Source organism: Gallus gallus, chromosome 1 (assembly GCF_016699485.2).
Source record: "Gallus gallus isolate bGalGal1 chromosome 1, bGalGal1.mat.broiler.GRCg7b, whole genome shotgun sequence".
Lineage (NCBI taxonomy): Eukaryota > Metazoa > Chordata > Aves > Galliformes > Phasianidae > Gallus > Gallus gallus.
This window is the reverse complement of record NC_052532.1, coordinates 95126640-95145856: the sequence shown is the minus strand read 5'-3', so window position 1 is coordinate 95145856 and position 19217 is coordinate 95126640. Positions and strand designations below refer to the sequence as shown.

Here is a 19217-nt window from a genome sequence, read left to right as displayed (position 1 = left end):
TCCCCATTTCCAAGATTCAGAAGATTATCATAACCTGAAGTAAGCTCAGATGTTTTGAAGTAGGGTCAAGAATAAAACGGTGTCACTGACTTCTTGTAAACATTAGAGGTCTCATTGAAATTCCTATGTTTACTGGAAACTCACAGCTGAATACCACATTTAGACACTGAATTGTAAAATGAAACCCCTTGAGATACTTTCAGACTTAGCCCGAAGTTACTGAGCTCTTTTAAAAGGATGTCTGCGTACTCCATAAACAGGTCTGTATCATTGTAATATGAACAAATTTATCATATATATATATATATATAAATATATGTGTATATATATATATATATATACACACATTTCCTCAGTGTGACTCAAGTCTTTCTTTGCAGCTAGTTGTTTTGTTGTTGTTTTCTGGTGCACATTCAAATGCTTGTGTAAGGTGTTGGACAAAGCATAATGACAACAAAGCACAGTCATGTAAATACTATAGGTGTTTGGATGGGTTAACAGTAATTAGCAGGCATTTCGAAGTCCTATTCTGAGTGTTGTTGTTGTTTTTGTTTGTTTTTTGAAATTACTTTGTATCTTTGTATGTTGTTATTTGTGTGTAAAAAAGTGTTTGGCAGAAATGTTAGATGTTCATACTTTCTAGTTCTGTTTTCAACTTCTCTGGTTCAAGTACTTCCACATCAAAGAGAAATGTGTTGATCTACCTGAAACCCATTGGGAATGTCCCTTCTGCTGTCCTGGAGCCCTCTGTCCTATGGGGAAGAGTCCAGGCTACCTCAAAGCTACAGAAAACAAATCCTGATATCAATGAAATGCAAATTTGTATTTTGTGACTCAAGCACAGCACAGACCATATGTTTTGAATAACAATAGCATCCCCAGGTAGGCTGGCCACTGTAACCAGAATTAATTCTTGCGATTCTTCACACATGAAAGGAGAAGCTGCTGTAGGGTCTCACTTCCTTGCACTTTCTAGCTGAGACAGCAGCTATTCTCTTTAGAGAATAGTGAATACTGCAAGATCACCTAGCTGTAAATGTAAGAAAGCTTTACGAGCCCTGAGCTTTGCATGGGCATCTGTTATTTAGTTGCAGAAAAACTTCCAGGAAGAAGTATATTGAGCCTAAAGTTAACTACTATCCAGTTCAGCCCCGGTCTGTGCTGGCAAAGTCTAGATGACTTGGATATTTGTTGTTTGCTTCTGTTATCTTTCCTATACTTTGGTCGTCCCTTATCACTTCTAATAGGCACTTTTGCTTTCCCATCTGACCTTAACAAAATGGGATTGCCCTTGCTCAGGTTTCTAGGATTGCTATTTTTAGTGCTGGCAGTTTGAGAATATCAATCTGTAGAAGTCTTCTTTCCCTAGCCTTGGTTTTTGGCCGGCCTGGGGGTGAATTTGCTGTCCCACAGTATTCAGCTGGGTGATACGCAGAGTGCTGCAGGTTGGCAGGGGCATCTGTCTGTTCAGGTACATTCTGTCCTTGACAGCTACAGACCACTTCACCTGTCTGGTGGCAGATCTATCCCAAATATCCTTCATTCTCTAAATTCCTAACAATTACCTGCTGTGTTTTTGGGAGAGCCTATTTTGGAACAGGGATCAGAGCCCCAAAGCACAGGCTGAGGGCAGCAGGAGTCTGTGAGAGACTGGTGAGAGGATAAAGATATTGGAAACTGTTGTCTTAAAATCATTGATAGTCTCTCCAATGACTCATTCAGCATTGCAGGCAACCTCAGCAGGACCTACTGCTGATACTGCTCCTCCTGCATGGAGAGCCCACACAACCTGAATAGGGGGCATCTTTTGCCAAAATGCTTCTCCCTGCAGCACTAAAGGTTTTCATTGTCTTCTATTTTGCTATCCCAGGTTTCTGGATGCTCTCTTAACAAGCTTTGGAGAGGTTTTTCAAAATGGCAGCTGGAAAAGTAATCTATTTCCGTGTTTGCTTCTTTCTCAGAGACAGGAATCGTGTTTTACAGTAGAGAGGCAAGGTAGCATTCCAGAGAACAAAAAATCAACATCTTCACATATTTTCTCCATCCTGAAACAGCTGATCAAGAAAAGGGGTTGGGGGAGGGAGGGGGGAAGAAGGGGGGGTGAAATTTGTAAAACTACAGATTTGACTTTCCAATATCTATTCTTTTTTAAGCATAAAGGAAATAGATATGCAAACTCTATTGCAAGATTCCTGAGCTGGGCATAACTATTGGAGTTAGGTTTTCAAGCAGGAGAGCAGGCCTTTCTTTTTACAAGTTTAGTAATAAAGGAAAGAAATAACAATTGCATCATTTCTGAATCTTTATAAACATATTATTTTCATTCATTACTCTACAATGATTATATTTTACCTAGTTTAGATCATACTTCTGTTATGCTATCAGATAGCACACATTATATGAAAAAGAACCCTGTAATTTATTGCACAGATATTAAATCCCTTAGATAAGTTGACTAAGAAAGCACTTCAGTAATAGTGCATAGAAACTACCACAAAATATGCACTTTTAATCTAAGAAAAACAATGAAATGAACACTATGAGGTAGAGATACTCCTGTATCTGAAAACAGATTCCCCTTAGTGTTTTCAGTTACTGTAATCTTGTGCTTAACACATTTCTAATGGAATAAACAAGCTCTGAAATGGGCAGGAAGAATAAAAGGGGGGAAAAAAAGAAGCAAATGTGATCTCAAGATCTCGAGAGAAAATCTGTTAGATATGGGGCTCCACGCTCACTTCTTCCCTGTGCACAGACCCCTCTTCTCCTGCACAATTACCACAGGTATGAGAAGCAGCCTTCTAGCAGTCTGTGGCTATCACTCCCTCTTATAGGCATCGTCTCACAATCTCTTCAGACGAATCGATATGACTACAAAGAGGGGCAAGTCCTGTCCATCCTTCACATCTCCAGCTCCCACCTACTCTTTTGTGCTAGCAGCCAGCATTTATGCAGTTGCTTCAGAAATCAGATTGTAATATTGAGAATATTTCACTTGAAATTTTTGCAGCTGGATTAGTTTTAACCTAATGGTTGTGGCTTTATGACCAACAGTGGCTTTAGTGGCAAACCAGCATAATGGGAAGGATGATGCCCCTGCTGACTATGGACTTAGAGTAATGAGCATGTTCTAGTGATGTTTGATTAACACTGTTCAACAATTTGCTTAATTAAAAAGAAAAAATCTTATTCAGTGCAACAAGGATACAGACATTAGACTAGATTTAGATGTTTAACAACTGTTTGCATCAAAGTTATTTCCTTGTAATGAAGTTGCATCTTAAAATCAGTTTACGATGTGGCTTTTCTTACAATAGAAAAGACTGTGATATTACTGTTATATTTCATGCATGAAAGCATGATGTTTCTTTTTGCTATTCTTACATCAGAAACAGCTCCAGTTTTTAATGTTTAGAACCATTATTCAAATATAAAATGTTGATGAGAACTACAGAAAACTCATATTAAAGTGCACTTCTTCTAAAAGATGACACACTTTTCCATGAGAAGAACCAAAATCCGTTTTTTGCATCTAAAAAATTGCAAATAATAATAATAATAAAAAAAGCTACGTGGGTGTTACCTGATGGTACCACTGCTCTTCCACAAATCTCAAATCCATAAAAAGGATATAGAACATTTTGTAAGAATTTTGTAAATAGAGAAACTGAGGCATGTGAAGTTTATACTAGGTATTTTTCAATTCATATAATCTTTTCTCAAATTACATACTCTATATATAAGAAAATTGAAAAAGTTGTAACTGTGTACCATCACCAAAAGCAACTTAACACCAAACCAACCACATATGTCATCATTTTAGAAAAATCTGAAGAACAGAGATTATTTTTTGAATAGGTGATATGTTTTAGGAGTCTGGGGTAATAGACTGAGGTGCCAGCCACTTTATATTTAAACAGCACTTATCAATAAAAGAAACACCTCATCTGATTCCAGATCATAAGCAAATAAATTATTTTTGAAGTACTGGATATGTAAAATAAAGATTAAAAAAAAAAAAAAAGTGTAGAAATATACAAACCCAGTGAGAAAACTGGGATGTGAGAATAACAGTTCCACTTGTAATTGGAAAATAATGAAGAAGAGGGACATCACTGGAAAAACTGGAGTGGAATAGGACATGGTGCTGAAAAATCCTCATTTCTTAGAATCAGTGGAAAAGAACGTGTGATACTTATAGTTTCTGAATTGCCTCTGTATGCAGCTGCCTGGAGAACACATGAATCAATCCAGAAACGACAAATGCACGGATGATTACTTTTAAGTAGTGAAGGTTAAATTACTTGTCTCAATGAGTTTAAACAAAGTCCAAAAGAGCCAAAGCCTCCTGACACTCATTGTCCTGCTGTAAGCATGAGGCAATGTTACTTGCAATTAAACCAACTATACCAGCCTGACACTTTCAGTACACTTTTTCAGTCTTTTCAGTATTAAGGAATTACTGATAGCTAAAATAGTATGAAATTAGACAATTTAGGCTAAATCCTATACTGAAGGTGTTGACCTTTTGAAAATGGATTCCTTCAGCACATTGGGTTTTTACTTCCTCTATCTTGTTTCTCCTTTAGCAATTATTCATCTTTTATGGCCTCTTTCAGCTAAAAGCTTCAGCAACAGGAACATTTATTCAGAATCAGAATGGAAGATCTGGTACTTTTCTGTACATTAAAAGGGAAGAAAGTTCAATTTTCCTTCTGAAAAGCACAAGAAAGACCATTTTGTGAGATGTAAAGACAGAGAGAAAAAGGGGCTGAATTCCCAAAATATTTGATGGCAGAAGTAATAATAGCAATGAATGAGGCCACATAAATGATTCATGAGACTCATTTTTTTTCCTATTGTTACTAAAAAGAGGCTCATTATTACTCAGGAAAAAAAAAAAAAAGCTTTGTTGGTGATGTAAAAAGAAATCAGTATTTGCTATCAATTACTTTCATTAACACTGAGCCTTTGTACACAGTTTTAGAAATATATTTTATAACAATATAATTTTGTAATTTCATCCCTACTGTGCTTTCAGCCTTCTGAGGCCCACAAATCTCTTTAATACCTCCACTCCTGCTGATAATAAAAAGTCTTGTGGGTGTAGTAACAGCTAAAAATACAATAGTAAATGATTCCTATATTACCATTCCAGAGGTCACAATGAGTAACAAAGAGACCACAAGAGCGTAAAATAAACATCCTGCTCTAAAACATAAGCAAGTTGTAGCTTCAGGATGATCACTTTGAAGAGATGTGCTTGCTTTAAGGACATTTTCTTCTTTGGTTTGAAGGCTGTTCAAAATGTCTGAACATATGTTCTGAGGCAATGAAATTTCAATGGGATATTTTTCCTTTTAAAGCCCAATCCTTAAAACACCGACTTGCAACTTGAGACAGCAACAAAAAACGAGTTAAGTTAACAGCACATATTTAGCAGAGAGATATAAGGAATGAATAGAGCTAAACCTGGGCTTTTTGATTTTGTAAACAATGTGTCATTACAAGCCAATGAAGACAATAAAGAATGGGATTACCGTGCATCCATTTGAAAAATTTCAATCAACATTTAAATAGTTTTGGAGAATTTAATGTAAAATAGAATGCTTTCTCAAATAAGCAATCAAAATAATCCATTAAGGCTTTAATCACCATTATGCTTGGGTGTTCCCATGCTTTAGAATAAAATGATTGTGTAAATACTGTTGAAGTAGTACCTCAGGTACTTACCTTTCTATTTTTAAAATGTTTGTTCTTGTTGTTTTTGTTTTTAATTGCTGTATATTATCCTGCTTGATCTTCAACTCCAAAAATATTATTCCTTCCCAAACCTAGTTAACAGAATATCTGAAAAAAATACATTCTTGATAAGGCTATAAATATGTATAAACGACTATAAGGCAAATGAGGCCAACTTCACATTATTGGAATACAAAGACTGCATCTGTGTAAATCATGTCTCATTACTACTACAGATGAGACTTGCTGTAAAAAATTAATACTGAGTTATTAAAATCATGCTACTGAACCTTCAGAAATGGGGGCTAGTATAGATACTGTTGTCCATTTTGCCCTGCAATTGAGATGTTGTAACAAAAGGGGTGTCTGGACCCCATGGGAAATTTTATAGAGTGTTACTGGCTTTGCAATCACACTAAGGTTATAAACTTAACTGATGAGACTAGATATTTCTGCAGAATAGTATTACAGATATCTGATGAAAGGAAAGCAACATAAGAAATTTTTGCATCTCACCAGCCAGGAGGTTTGAGCAACTTGATTTGGATTAATCAGATAGGGGAAAACACTTGCAGGCAGAGAGACTGATGTAGGTAATACCACTCAAATTCTTTCTAAAATATTTTTGCACTGCTCTGTCATGAACAATTTTGTAGCTCAACAGCAAGGAATCTAGCATTGGTTTTGCAGGTTATCTGTGAGGAGAAATGCAAACAACACTGAGAATGAAGGGATTATGAACTTTTCTTTTTCTATTCTTTTTAAAATAATTACTATTACTACTATATGCATATATATATATATGTATGAGGAATGAATTTTACCTGCTGCACTTACATATTGGAAATAGAGTGGAAGTCAGGAGAGTAATAAATGGATAGAATTTTTGCTTTGAAAGAAATATATAGAAGTAAGAACATACACTATTGTAATGAAAACTAAAATACAGGCAACTACTTTCCAAAGAAGAGGAGAAATTCAAATCTGGCAGTTCATGTAACTTCATATTTTGAGCATCAATATTAAAGCTGTACAGCAGTCCACTAGGACCAGTGCCAGAAAGAGGTGCTTCCTGTGATGGAAATGAAGATTGCCAAACATTTTTCATGTTTCTCATTTTATTGTTCCGAGATTTGCCTTTCATGCCATTAAAAATTCTAGTTCTTACACTATCCTGACTGCTCAGTTTGGATGAAACTGGTCTTTTCTGAAGGCCTCACTTTCCAGAAACTGAAATACCCATATATTTGCCCAAATTGCTGGACCGGCACAACCAGCACTAGCATCCTACATAGGAATGACACACTTCATTCACAGGAAATTTTTCGGACAGAAGTTTCCCTACAAAGTGCTAGAATTGCAGGTGTTGCCGATAGCTAATCTGGGTTGCTAGTCTAGAGAGTACTAGCATTATGATTTTGATTTTTCCTTTAGATTTGCATTTATTTTGGTGTAGGTACTCCACAATGCTTGGTCAGTTACAGGCAAATATTATGATAAAGATGCTGCAGACACTACTTTCCCATGCACATTTTCATTGTGTTCCTCTCCTTTTCACTTCTTTCTTTCACAGTTTGTCATAACGTCCCTCACTACAGGCGCACTCTGCACCTTTATTTTTCTCCAACTGTAAATACAGAGTCCTTTTGGCTGCACTGTCTGTGCTCATTACCCCTGGTCTCCCATAGTCCTAATTGTACATCTGTGTAGCTCTGAGAGATCTGTTATTGTCTTTAGTTCATAGCGCCTTTATATCCTGACAGAGCAGGGCTCCATGCTTCCATGATCCTCTTGTTATCATTCTTCATCTGTTCGTCTTTAATGAGTATTATCATTGCTTTAATTCTATATTAATAAGTACCTTAATTGTCAATTGCTGAGCAACAGTGGGAGAATGGGAGAAGGTGAGATACGATGTGGTGACTGATACTGTCATCAGTTTCAGAGCTGTGTTCTGTGGACAGTCAAAAGAGTTCTTGAAACTGTGGGTCTTCCAGGTACATCATCCACTCGATGTGTTGATTTGCTCCCAGATCAACAGAGTTCCCTCCCTTGATGCCTCAACTTCTAAAATTTTGGGATAGATAAAATACATATTTCAAATGAGCATCAATCAGAAATGGGGGAACAACTTCAAGATACAGCAGAAGTCTCAAAAACTTTTCTACTAATTGGAGCTGATGGATTACAGATATAAATTGTTGGGCTGATCATGAGAACATATCAAATTTAGCTGGAAATTTGCAGGCAGTCTTTGTCTTGAAAATAATACTAATATTTCACGTAAAAGAATAACATTATTTAGAAAGTCATACTTTGTGAGAGAAAATGCAGTTACCTTGCTTTCCTGTTCTTTCCCTACTTGGACTGTCTTCCCCATGAAGGGGAAGGTGAAGGTTTGGTGAAGGAAGACAGAATTGTGAAAAATGATCTGGAGAGGGAAACTGGCTAATTACATTTAAAGTCTTTGGAGGAACATTTCCAATTTAATCATTTTTGCTGGATAAACATGTCAAACAATATAATTTTTTTTGATTTATTTATTTATTATTCTTTTTTGCTATTGCTGCTGTTCTCCTTCATTAGAACCAGCTATTTCTTTAAGAAATAAAATCTGAATCATTTAGCTTGAAAAACTGAAGCACATGTTTCTAGATGCTGTGAGCAACCCAAATGTCTCAAATACTTTTGATTCTTCAGACAATTAAGGACCTGAGTCTCTTAATATTGTAGACAACATCTTTAATGGGCTATACCCTGTGCAGTTACCAAAAAATACTGGTCTAATGGCCTAAGTTATGCTGAACATAAAGAGATGGATAATTGACTACTGTATTAAAACAGAAATATGTAAAATTTCCAAGAAATGACTAACATCCATTTTTGCTCTCTTCCCCACCCCCCTTACTGGCAATTGCTAATGATATTACAGCTATAGTTGAAAAGAAGAAGGAAATGGACATCAGTCTTACTTATATCATCCTTAGACGTAATTTATGATGTTCTGCATTAACATGCAAAATCTACAGAATTGATTTTGAAGAAGAATGGGAAGATTTTGTATGGAGACTGAAAACTGACAGGGGGAAATAAAAAGGAAATGGAAGTTGAAAGTGGTGATTTAATTTACAGCTCTGGGTAACATACTACACAGGTATAAAAGATAAGTGGAGTGCATTATCTTTTATTGTTCATTTAACAGAGGAAAGAATCTGGAAATTGAAAGAAAGCAATTGTGAGTAATGTAGTCAGCTTCAGAGGCAGTTTGCAAGCTCATGGTAGACAAAGCATTGTGTAACAAGACTAGTTTAAACTTTATGACTAAAAAAATAAATCATGAATTTGCAACAGAATAAAAGATCAGACACTGAATTAGCTAGCATCAGAGATGATTTTTTTTTTTAAACTTTATTTAAGAATATATTTATATATTATCTGTGCAAGCTGGAATATCAATTCAGGAAGTCTAATTCAACAGTAGGGACACAAAACCAAATACTATTCTAGCTAGTGTGGCTGGTTTTATTTTATTTTTAAATAGGGAGAAATTGAAAACCTAGAAGTTTATTAAGCACATTTAAGATGAAAGCTTCAATAGGAGAGATCACGTATCTGAATGGTAATATCAAACATAAAACATTTCTTTAAAGAAAGAAGCCACAGATGTAAGTTTTTTTTTCCTCTACTGGTAGAAACTGCATTAGTTTATCTGTTTACCAGCTAAAACTAGTAAACAAAGAAGCTGGTTTAAACACTCACTAAAACCTATACCTAATATTATATTCTGAAATAAGTTGACCACACATGAAGCAATAATTTTATGGTCAATTTTTTGTTCAAATTGAAGTAGCAGCCATAATCTATGCTAAACTATAATGAAGCAATTTATTTTGAATCATTCTTATGGCATGCTCATAAATGAAAGCAGTAGGACCACCTATGAAATCATTTTTAAAAAGCCCATATTTATGAAAAATAATATTTATGAGCATTCCAAATGGTGTCAATGGAAACAGTTGCAGAGTAAGTTACGTGGAAGAACACAACTTCTGTAGCAGACTTGTATAGAAAAAGAAAAAAATTGGCCCTTTCTTCTGGAAAAAAAAAAAAAAAAAAAATCCCTCACGAACCAGTGTTTTTATTGCTAGGGAACTTAAAATAAAAATCCATAGTTCATAAAACATATCATAGAATCATACAATATCCCAAGTTGGAAGGGACCCACAAGAATCATTGAATCCAACTCCTGGCTCCATGGTACCTATAAACTACCTAGAATTCAAACCATATGTCTAAGAGCATTTCTTGAGCTTCAGTACTGGGGCCATGCCCACCACCCTTAGTTGAAGAACTGTTTCCTAACCCCTAGCTGCCCCTTCCCTGACACAGCTCAGTGCCCTTCCCTCGGGCCCTGTCACTGTCACAGAGAGAAGAGCTCAGAGGTCCCTCAGCTCCTGTGCTCTGGGCTGAACCAACCAGGTGACCTCGTGCATCTTGCCTTCCTGACAATTCACCATCTTCTTATTCCTCCTTTGGGCACACTCTCACAGGTTTGTCCTCCTTACACTTGTGGTGCCCAAAGCTGCACCCAGTGCTTGAGGTGAGGCTGTGCAGTGCAGAGCAGAGCAGGAAAATCCCTTCCCTTATAATGTGTTAATATAGTTTTGCGCTCACCATATGACAGTAATCATGATTATCTAAAGAGTAATGCAAGTGGAATTGAGGACATTTTACCAATTTTACCAATATTTGTTTGGAGTTTGCTCCCACAAAAACAAATCACAGCATTTAAAGGAAACTTAAGCCCACTCTTCCTGAAGCAACTCAAAATACTAAGAAAAATAACATCAATCTTACAGAAAACTACTTCAACAACACTTAAATATATATAATCTATTTTTTAACATAAATCTGCAACAGTTAAATAACTTTTTAAGTTATGGATTGTTACCTGACCATTGTGATGACAGGGAAACTAGCTGATATTTTCAGTCAGAATTCAAGCCAACTTTGTCTCAGAACATTGCTGCTTCCTCATTTTCCTTGTTATCTTTCATAACTGCTCTTTGTGCAGTAGAAAGTTTAGAGATGAGAAATATGTATGTCACGCTTCTGAAAGAACTAGGATTCTCCTTGGAGAAAACATGTTCCCATGAGACTTCTAGAATGAGCAAGATGCTTTGTCTAAACTTTGATGTTTTAATTAGGTTAGCTAAAATTTGAAGTCAAAGATTCCTTTCCAGCTGTGAAATATTTTTACTAAACCCACCAATAATTTGCAAGTTATTCCTGCCTAATACAACTGTTCCTATCTAATCACAGCTATGAGACACTACAGTAAATTATTACTCAGATGGGAAATAATATTGCAATTAAAGGTTTTGAGTTTAGAAAAACAATGACTAAATAGATTCAAAACATTTTTTTCTAATTGAAAACAATTTTAAAAAATAAGTGAAGGTGAACGATTTACAAAATGAAGAATGATACCATGAAATTGTCTCCCAAAGGGGAACAAGTTGTGTGAGTCAACACAGGCAGGCAGTAGGAACAATCACAAATCCACAGCTGAAACTCAGAGTAAATTTATTTTTGTTACCTCGCCAACTGGGGAATTCCTGAAGTAATATTCAAGTAGAGGCACATAAGCAGGGACACAGGCACTGATGAGCTTGATCCATGATAGAGAATCATTGGCCTGCTGTTTATGTCTGTTTATCAAAGGTTTGGGTATGAATAGTTTACCATCGTACAGTGATCTTCACTGTGCTTTGATCTCCATACCAAGACAGGGAGCTCAAGCATATCCAGTAGGGTGCCTCCAATTCTACTAAATACCTGTGTTATCTATATACAGATATTCTACTTGTCAAACACACAGAGGATAAACAGTAGTAGCTATGATATATGTGTTTGCCTGTATTACAACTCTTCAGACCTTAAAGGTCTGGGAGAAAGTAGCAATTTGTTGGGTGGATTACACTTTGCACTTCTGCGAACAGTATGTACGTGAACCCCAGACCCAACCATGCAAAGTCTCTTCTGCTAGAAAACTGGAGTTAAAACAGCCATCCAGGAATGCTGGCCTAGAAGGCTGCTGGGAGCATGTGGGTAGTATCTGTAACAATAAATATACATCTACCCTTAGGCATCTAAAAGACACCTAAGGTCACATGAAACTACCAGGGCAGAACATCCTGAAGTATTTATCACCATGATTACAATAGTTTTGTGATTCCCTGCTTCTCTACCCAAGTTTTGAGTGTCAGTGAGTCGCTGAGATATAAGCTCAGTCTCAAATGCTGAGTGTGAGAAGTGTGGAAGACAAAGTAGGCATCACTTTTGGTTACAGCACTAGCAGCTATGAAAATGATAAGACATTTTACGTAATGCTGAGGCAAAAGATGATATGTCAGGAGGAATTTAGCTTGATAAAGAGTGGAGAAAATTGACGTTCTCTTAAAAAGACAGGAGGAACAGTGTTAGGAAACAGTGTTCACCTAAAAATATATTATTTCCTCATGATCTGTGCACATCAGCACTCTAAATGTGAGATCACAATTGATGCATCCCTACATCTTAAACATAAATAATTGTCCAGAAAGGAGAAAATGCTCCTACTTACCAACTTGGATATACTGCCATACTATCCCACCAATCCTATCCCTCATATAACGTTCCATGAAGTGCTGTTTTCACAGTTTGAAAAGTCAGCTGAGAGTGTAAATTCTTCATAAGAAAATACTAATGTATAAGAATACTACTTAGTGGCTTTCTTCCTTCCTTTTTTCTTTCTCCCTTTCTTTCTCCCTTTCTCCCTTTCTTTCTTTCTTTCTTTCTTTCTTCCTTTCTTCCTTTCTTCCTTTCTTCCTTTCTTCCTTTCTTCCTTTCTTCCTTTCTTTTATAAAAGCATCTCTGATTTCTGCAGAGTTCTAAGGAAATCTGCTATGTATTTTGATAAGAAATGTATTACTTCTCTTGGCTATTTGTTTCTCTTTAGATTCTTGATTCTGGTAGCATGAATAAAAATATACATTCTTTACCTACTTTATCCTTTCCAACTACAATTCTGGAAAAAAAAGTGCACTACAATATTTTTGCTGATTTTTTTTAGTCTTTGGGGAAAAATAGCTTATAAAAATTCTAGCTTTTTTTTTTTTAACATTTCTCTATAAATGAATTTCAGTACATTATATCAGTCATAATTATATCATTTAGAAAAAAAAATATAGATTTCAAAGTTTTAATTGCAAATTAGAAGTTTTCCATTCTGCTTAGAAAAGCGAAAACTTGTAAGAATAGAAGAAAATGTCTACCATAAATTTGACAACTATATGTATATATATGGATGTATAAGATACATAGCTGATGGAAATATTAATTTATCCATATTTTTTCCCAATAGAGACATACTGGGAATAAAAGCAGTAAAAATATTCCCAAACAGCTCCTCAAACCTTTCTTTTTACAATAGGTCAGAATAAAAGTAAGATGGGAAAAGGACACATACAACCATCTTTCTTCAACAAAGAGCAGAAGGAAACATCCCTTGTCAGTACTTGAGTTAAATAAGCAACACAGATTCTTTCTTAGATGCTACAATGCAAAGTTCCTGTTCCTCTTTCCAGCTAGTGAACCTCATTCATAATCGCAGGTTAATCCTCTTTAAAAGTCTGACAGATAGGATGACTAAGAAAAGCCTTTCCAATGGCTGGGTTGTAAATCTCAAGGGCTCTTATCTGTTCCAGACCTTTTCTTTTGAAATCTTTTATTTTGGCAAATCTCTCAGCAGCAATCTGGCAAGGGAATTGATGCCACTGAAATTTTGAAAAATAGAAACAGCTTCAAAAAACCAAACAAATCCAAAACATTGGCAAACATTATTATTTTCAAAGCAATACATCATTTCAAAATAATAACTTTCAACGACCTTTTTCAATTAACTGCACTTGGAAATTCCACCATGACAACACTGTTAGCAATCAGACCGACTAAGTTTAATGGAAAGATTCTTGTTGATATGGCTGAGTTTCCAGGGCAGAATCTAAGATCTCTGGCACTTTTCCCAGTGGCTGTGTTTTTGGAAGGAATAATATGTCTTAACAGTAGAATAAGATTTCTATTCAATATTGAGGTTTTACTTCAGTAACACTGTTAGAATTTCCTAGATTGAAACTCCTGGACTAGTCTATAAAGTGAAATAAAATTTCATTACAGTGTAGGTGTGGGCTGTATTAACAGCAGGAACTTATTTGGAAGTCAGATTGCATGAAACATATCCGGATGTAAGGTAAGGATCATTTCATTGTAAATGCTAAGGACCATTTCACTGTTTAAACTAAATATATATATTTTTGTCATATTTGTGACTGGAAAATACAACTAGAAAGGCAGACTTATTCATTCTGATTTACTATTTCCATATTAAAATGCATCTTAGTAGTCTATAACTCTAAATAATTTATATGAAACTCAAGAAAAATTCCTCGCACCTAGAGGATGCAAAGATAAAAGTAGTCTGTTGTGGCTTTAGTGAGGCAAGGGTTTTTCAAAAACAAGACTGTTCCCATACCAAGCAAATGCTAACCTGGAAAGTTTTAGAATTTAGCACACATCGTTTCCTTTTTGCTAAACTTATATATTGGTCTTTACACTAATATATTGATCCCTATTGCTAAACCAGCTTGTATCAACTTGTAAGCAAAATCCAAGCATGTCTCCTAGATTCCTCAGTCTGGGAACTGTCAAATGAACTGCATGAGGTGGCTGTTTCAGATTTGGGACTCCGGACCATACACAATCCTCCAAAACATTTTGATCAGGATTTATGATTTCACTTGCTTACACATGCCCTCATGCCACAGTTCCACATTGTAAAGCAGTATTCTGATGAGATGCAACATAATCTTCATATTATATCATACATTTTGAAAAGAAAAAAGCAAAAGCAAAAGACACACTTGGCTACTTTCCATTTGACATACTACATCAAGTGGATAGAGCATGCTTTAGAGGTAGTGATAACCGAGAAGTGGGAATTTAAGAAGCTCTGTGCTACGTGGCCTTGGAGCAGACATCGCTCCCTTGAGCAGATGTAGTCAGCAGCATTTCTGCTGCCATAGACTGATAGGAAGAAACGTGATATAAAGCGTTACAAGTGCACAGCTATATCAGACAGTAGCAGTTCCTTGGAGGATATAATAGTGTCTCACCACTGATATGGTAATATTTTTGTAGGAATCACTTTTATTTATTTTTTAGGATGTTAATGCAGCAGTGCTTGTAAGCCTGGCTTGGGACCATCAAATTACCCACTATATCATGCCTTCCTTCAGAAAGTTTTCTATAGTTAACACAGAGTTACAGTAGTTAAAACTTGGAACCAAAATCAGCGGGTGAGGGGCAGCAGAGTAGAAATTTTGTGCAAATCCGTAGAGCTCTATCCTACGCAAAAGTATTCCTTGAACTTGATGTTGTCACTGTTGTGCTTGTTGCAGCTGCCAGAGTTACATCTTGACAGCATAAATATCTGCAGGCTGCTTTGGCTTGGGTTCTTGTGTGAGCCTTAGGCAAAGAGAAATAGGTGACCCATTGTCTGCAGCAGCTCCAGACAGTACTCTGTGAGCTGGCACAGCTGGCAGGAAAAGAAATATAAAACCTAGATATTCCCTCAGACCTTTTCTTTCACAATTGGTCAAGAGCAGAGGTACCAGCCTGGAAAAATTTAGGTTGATTGCTCACAGAATCAGCATACTGCCAGTGCAAACAAGACAGTGATGTAATTTATATTATTTTTAAACTGGAAGCAAAAGCATAATTAATGTCTAATTCTTTTTTCATGCGTTCATTGAGAAAATAACACTAACACTTGATTATTTTCACTACTGAAAATTCTGGTTCCAGTGTCAAAGAAGCTTTTTGATATTGTTATTTATTTCACATTGAACAATGTATTCTTTCATAATGAAGGTTAGCTCAGTCAACTGTAGATTACAGACTGGCAGACTTATATTACATCCAATAGCAAAAATAGGAAATTCTACACTGATCCTTAGAGGAAGAAAAGAAACATTCAATAAAAGATGAAAAGGAAATATTAATGTTTAATATGGAAAAGCCAGAGTCTTTCTGTTAATAACTCAAAATTTGTTTCCTATAAAATGATAAATACTTTGACTGTACATCTTTTAAGCATGCACCAACAAAAATAAGGAAAATGCAAAATAATTATTTGTAGTAAGCTGCAGTGCCCAGAGAGAAGATATGCAAAAAGCTGTCTCCCTCAGCATGCTTTTATTATTTTTAGCTTTTCTTGAGAGCTCAGTGAACTAATCTTTTTCTTTTTTTCTTTTTACTTTTAGCTAGCATATATAAAAATTTTAATAAATGTATTCTAAAGAGGAACTACTTGAACAAAACCACATATCCATGCTATCTTATTTTATAATGGCTCTGTGGTCCCATGAATGGAATGAATTAAGAAAACAACTAAAATGTCAAGCACTTATTGTCTGAAACTTCCATAGGGACTAACAGGTCTGAACTTTTTCAAAAAATCCTTCAAGGATCATGAAATTTGCACATAAGCACGTACACACACATAATTCTACTAACTGCACAAGTTAGATAAACTTTCCTGAAGTTCTTTTGGCAACTTATATAATAAATGGATTTGTAAAATGAAAGAAGAGTAGAATGGGGAGGGAAGGAGACAGAGAATACTGAAAAGAAAAAACACACTATGTTTTCTGCCAAATGTGGGAAATGTATAGCATTTTAAATAATAATTCTAATACAGGGAAAGGTGCTTCTCTTTTTTAAACATACTGAAAAAAAGACCATCTATAACTAGGTAATAGAAATTCCTCCTGCAATGGTACTAGAGAACAATGATTTCCTTTCTGATTTTGAATAAATAATAAAAGACTGCTATGAGTGACAGTTTTCCTGCAGCTAGCACAACAGCAAACAAGCAAATAGCAAATAACACTGTCTAATCTGGAGAGAAATATTTCTGTTCTGAGTGGGTGTTTAAAATTTTTTAAAGATCAGTTTACTTTTATTACTGGATTCATTTTTTGTGCCTTTTTGGAATATATATATATATATATATATATATACACAGAATGTATTATTTCTTAGCAGATCAGAAAAAAAAAAAAAGAAAGAAAAAAAATATTTGCTTTTATAAGTCTTTCATCCAGACTGAAACACACAAACACAAAATTGTTATGCTTTGTGCCCGAGACAGTTTATCCTGAATCATGGCAGACAATGACTTTTCAAGCACATCAATGATACAGCTATAATCTGCAACTGTGGTGTCAAACTCTGTAGTGTAAATACAGTTCTACTTATAAACATTTATTAATGCTTTCCAATTAAATCAAGTTATTTGGCACCACTGTAAAAGAGACACGTGAACACTCCCAAACATTTTTTTTTCAGACTTCAGACTTCATATACACCAGCCAATTCAACTGGCCCTAGGCTAATCCTCTGGGCTTTGCCTTAGCTATATATGGAAAAAGCATTTGTTTTCAATTGAACTTGTTCCATCAAACCAGAGCAGCACAATGACACATACCACCTACCATCACCCCACAAATACTGCAACTGCTAAAATAAAGGCTGGGGAGAAGTAATAAAAATAATAATAATCTAAATTACCTAGTGGTACAGTCTTAGGGAAGATAAGGTAGATCTAGTTTTAAGTCGTGTTAGTCAAGGCAACATAGTTTTATTCTAATCGTCTAGTATGCATTAGAACTACAGAGTTCTAGCTACAGAGTTAGAACTACAGAGATTTCATCTGAAATAAGATTTTAACATGAACTAAATGCGTGAGTTAGTTTAACTTGGAATTCAAACATAACTTCTTTGCTGAGTGGCTAATCACATTCGTGCGTTTAATTATGGCTTGTCATACAATAAATTGGGCCAACAAAAAATCATGGTGAGGGAGGATAAAGAAGTCAATCAATTTCAAACATGAGGATACCTAGGTAACTTTACTTGTTTATATGTCTGCATGTAGACCATCTATACTGATAAAGGAGGGAATAGTTTCGTTTCATGTCTGTCAGTAATGGATGTGCCCAAATCTGTCAGTAACAGAACTGTTTGTGTGTTATTTGTTGGTTTTTTTGTTTGTTTGTTTGTTTGTTTTTTCACTTAGAAGGAAACACTACCTGAATACATTCATACACCAATGTATGGTGTACAGAATACATATACATACACCAATTACATTCATAAACTGTACTCACATATGTTTAATATACATGTATACTATTTGGTTACAGAAAAATTCTTTTTTTTTTTTTTTTTTCCTAAATGGAAGTCATCTGGCATGATGATGGTAAGAGAAAACAACACACCCAGGTAATTCCCTCGCTGAAATACAAACAGCACCCAGATTCCTCCAGCAAAGCATTGGCTCGTGTACAGAACTGAAGGCAACTGTCAGCTCCAAAGCAGCAAGGCTGTTTCAGAACTATGTAGGTGATCATACAGGCAAGAAGAGTATTGATCTGCCTACAGGACTCACTGTTCAAAGTCTCTGAATTTTGCATAAGTAGACATATGGCAACCTGAAACATTCTTTTAAGCTTTAAACTTCTACAAGTTTTTCATAAAGTCAATAAAAAGTTTAAATGTTATTCATTTATTTATTATTTATAGAGTATGCCATTAAAGACCCAGAGTGTGTGACTTGGGATCCCAAGATAACAAAGTCTTCCATAACAAAATTTAAGTATTTGACTGCATTCTTAAATTTCTTATGATTTCTTATGATATAAGAACAATGTATGAATTTTTTGAATCCTTAGGTTTAGCTACTTAATTCACCAACAAACAATTACACCAAGAAAAATATTTTAAGTATTTTTTTTCCCTCCTCTAATCAATAATGCAGCTGAATGGTGAAGAGATACAGTAGATGACTGGAGAACTGCAGTATTTAGATTTCCCAGTGATTAAGAGACCTTTATTCTGCATCTTGAAAGCACATCTCATTTCTCTTATTGCTGCAGCTTGGGGTTGACTCCACTGAATTGTACTTTTGGTATTAAAATACAGCTTCTGTTTGTCTTCGCCAACAATAACACCTGGTTTTCTCACTAAACAGATGTTCCCAGTAGAATAGAAGATGGCTTTTCTGACCTCTCTATTGAATGCAAATGTTCTTGTTGACTTTAACTGGAGCTGAATAACAAGTTCATTTCTGGCATCATCATGGGGAAGCACATAAATTCCATACATATTGTTCCAGACCCTATGGTCACAATCACACATGCATCCATACACAAACATGCTGCTTTAGCACTCCATCATTCTTTTTGACCTATGTGGAAGAGAATGTTTTTTGCAGAAAAATATGCACTCACACTCAGATCTATTCAAAGACACTTTGACATGGTTACCAGTCCTCCTCTGACAATACTGTTATAAGTCACCAAGTAAGAGTTCCA

At 35.5% G+C, this 19217-nt stretch overlaps 1 long non-coding RNA gene across 1 annotated transcript; it reads left to right on the top strand.

Moving 5' to 3' along the window:
• Positions 1-207: 207 nt before the first annotated feature.
• LOC124417429 lies at positions 208-18408 on the top strand. Its single transcript, XR_006932214.1, has 3 exons — positions 208-260; positions 13960-14032; positions 18086-18408. It is a non-coding gene; the product is annotated as an uncharacterized LOC124417429 (long non-coding RNA).
• Positions 18409-19217: the final 809 nt, after the last annotated feature.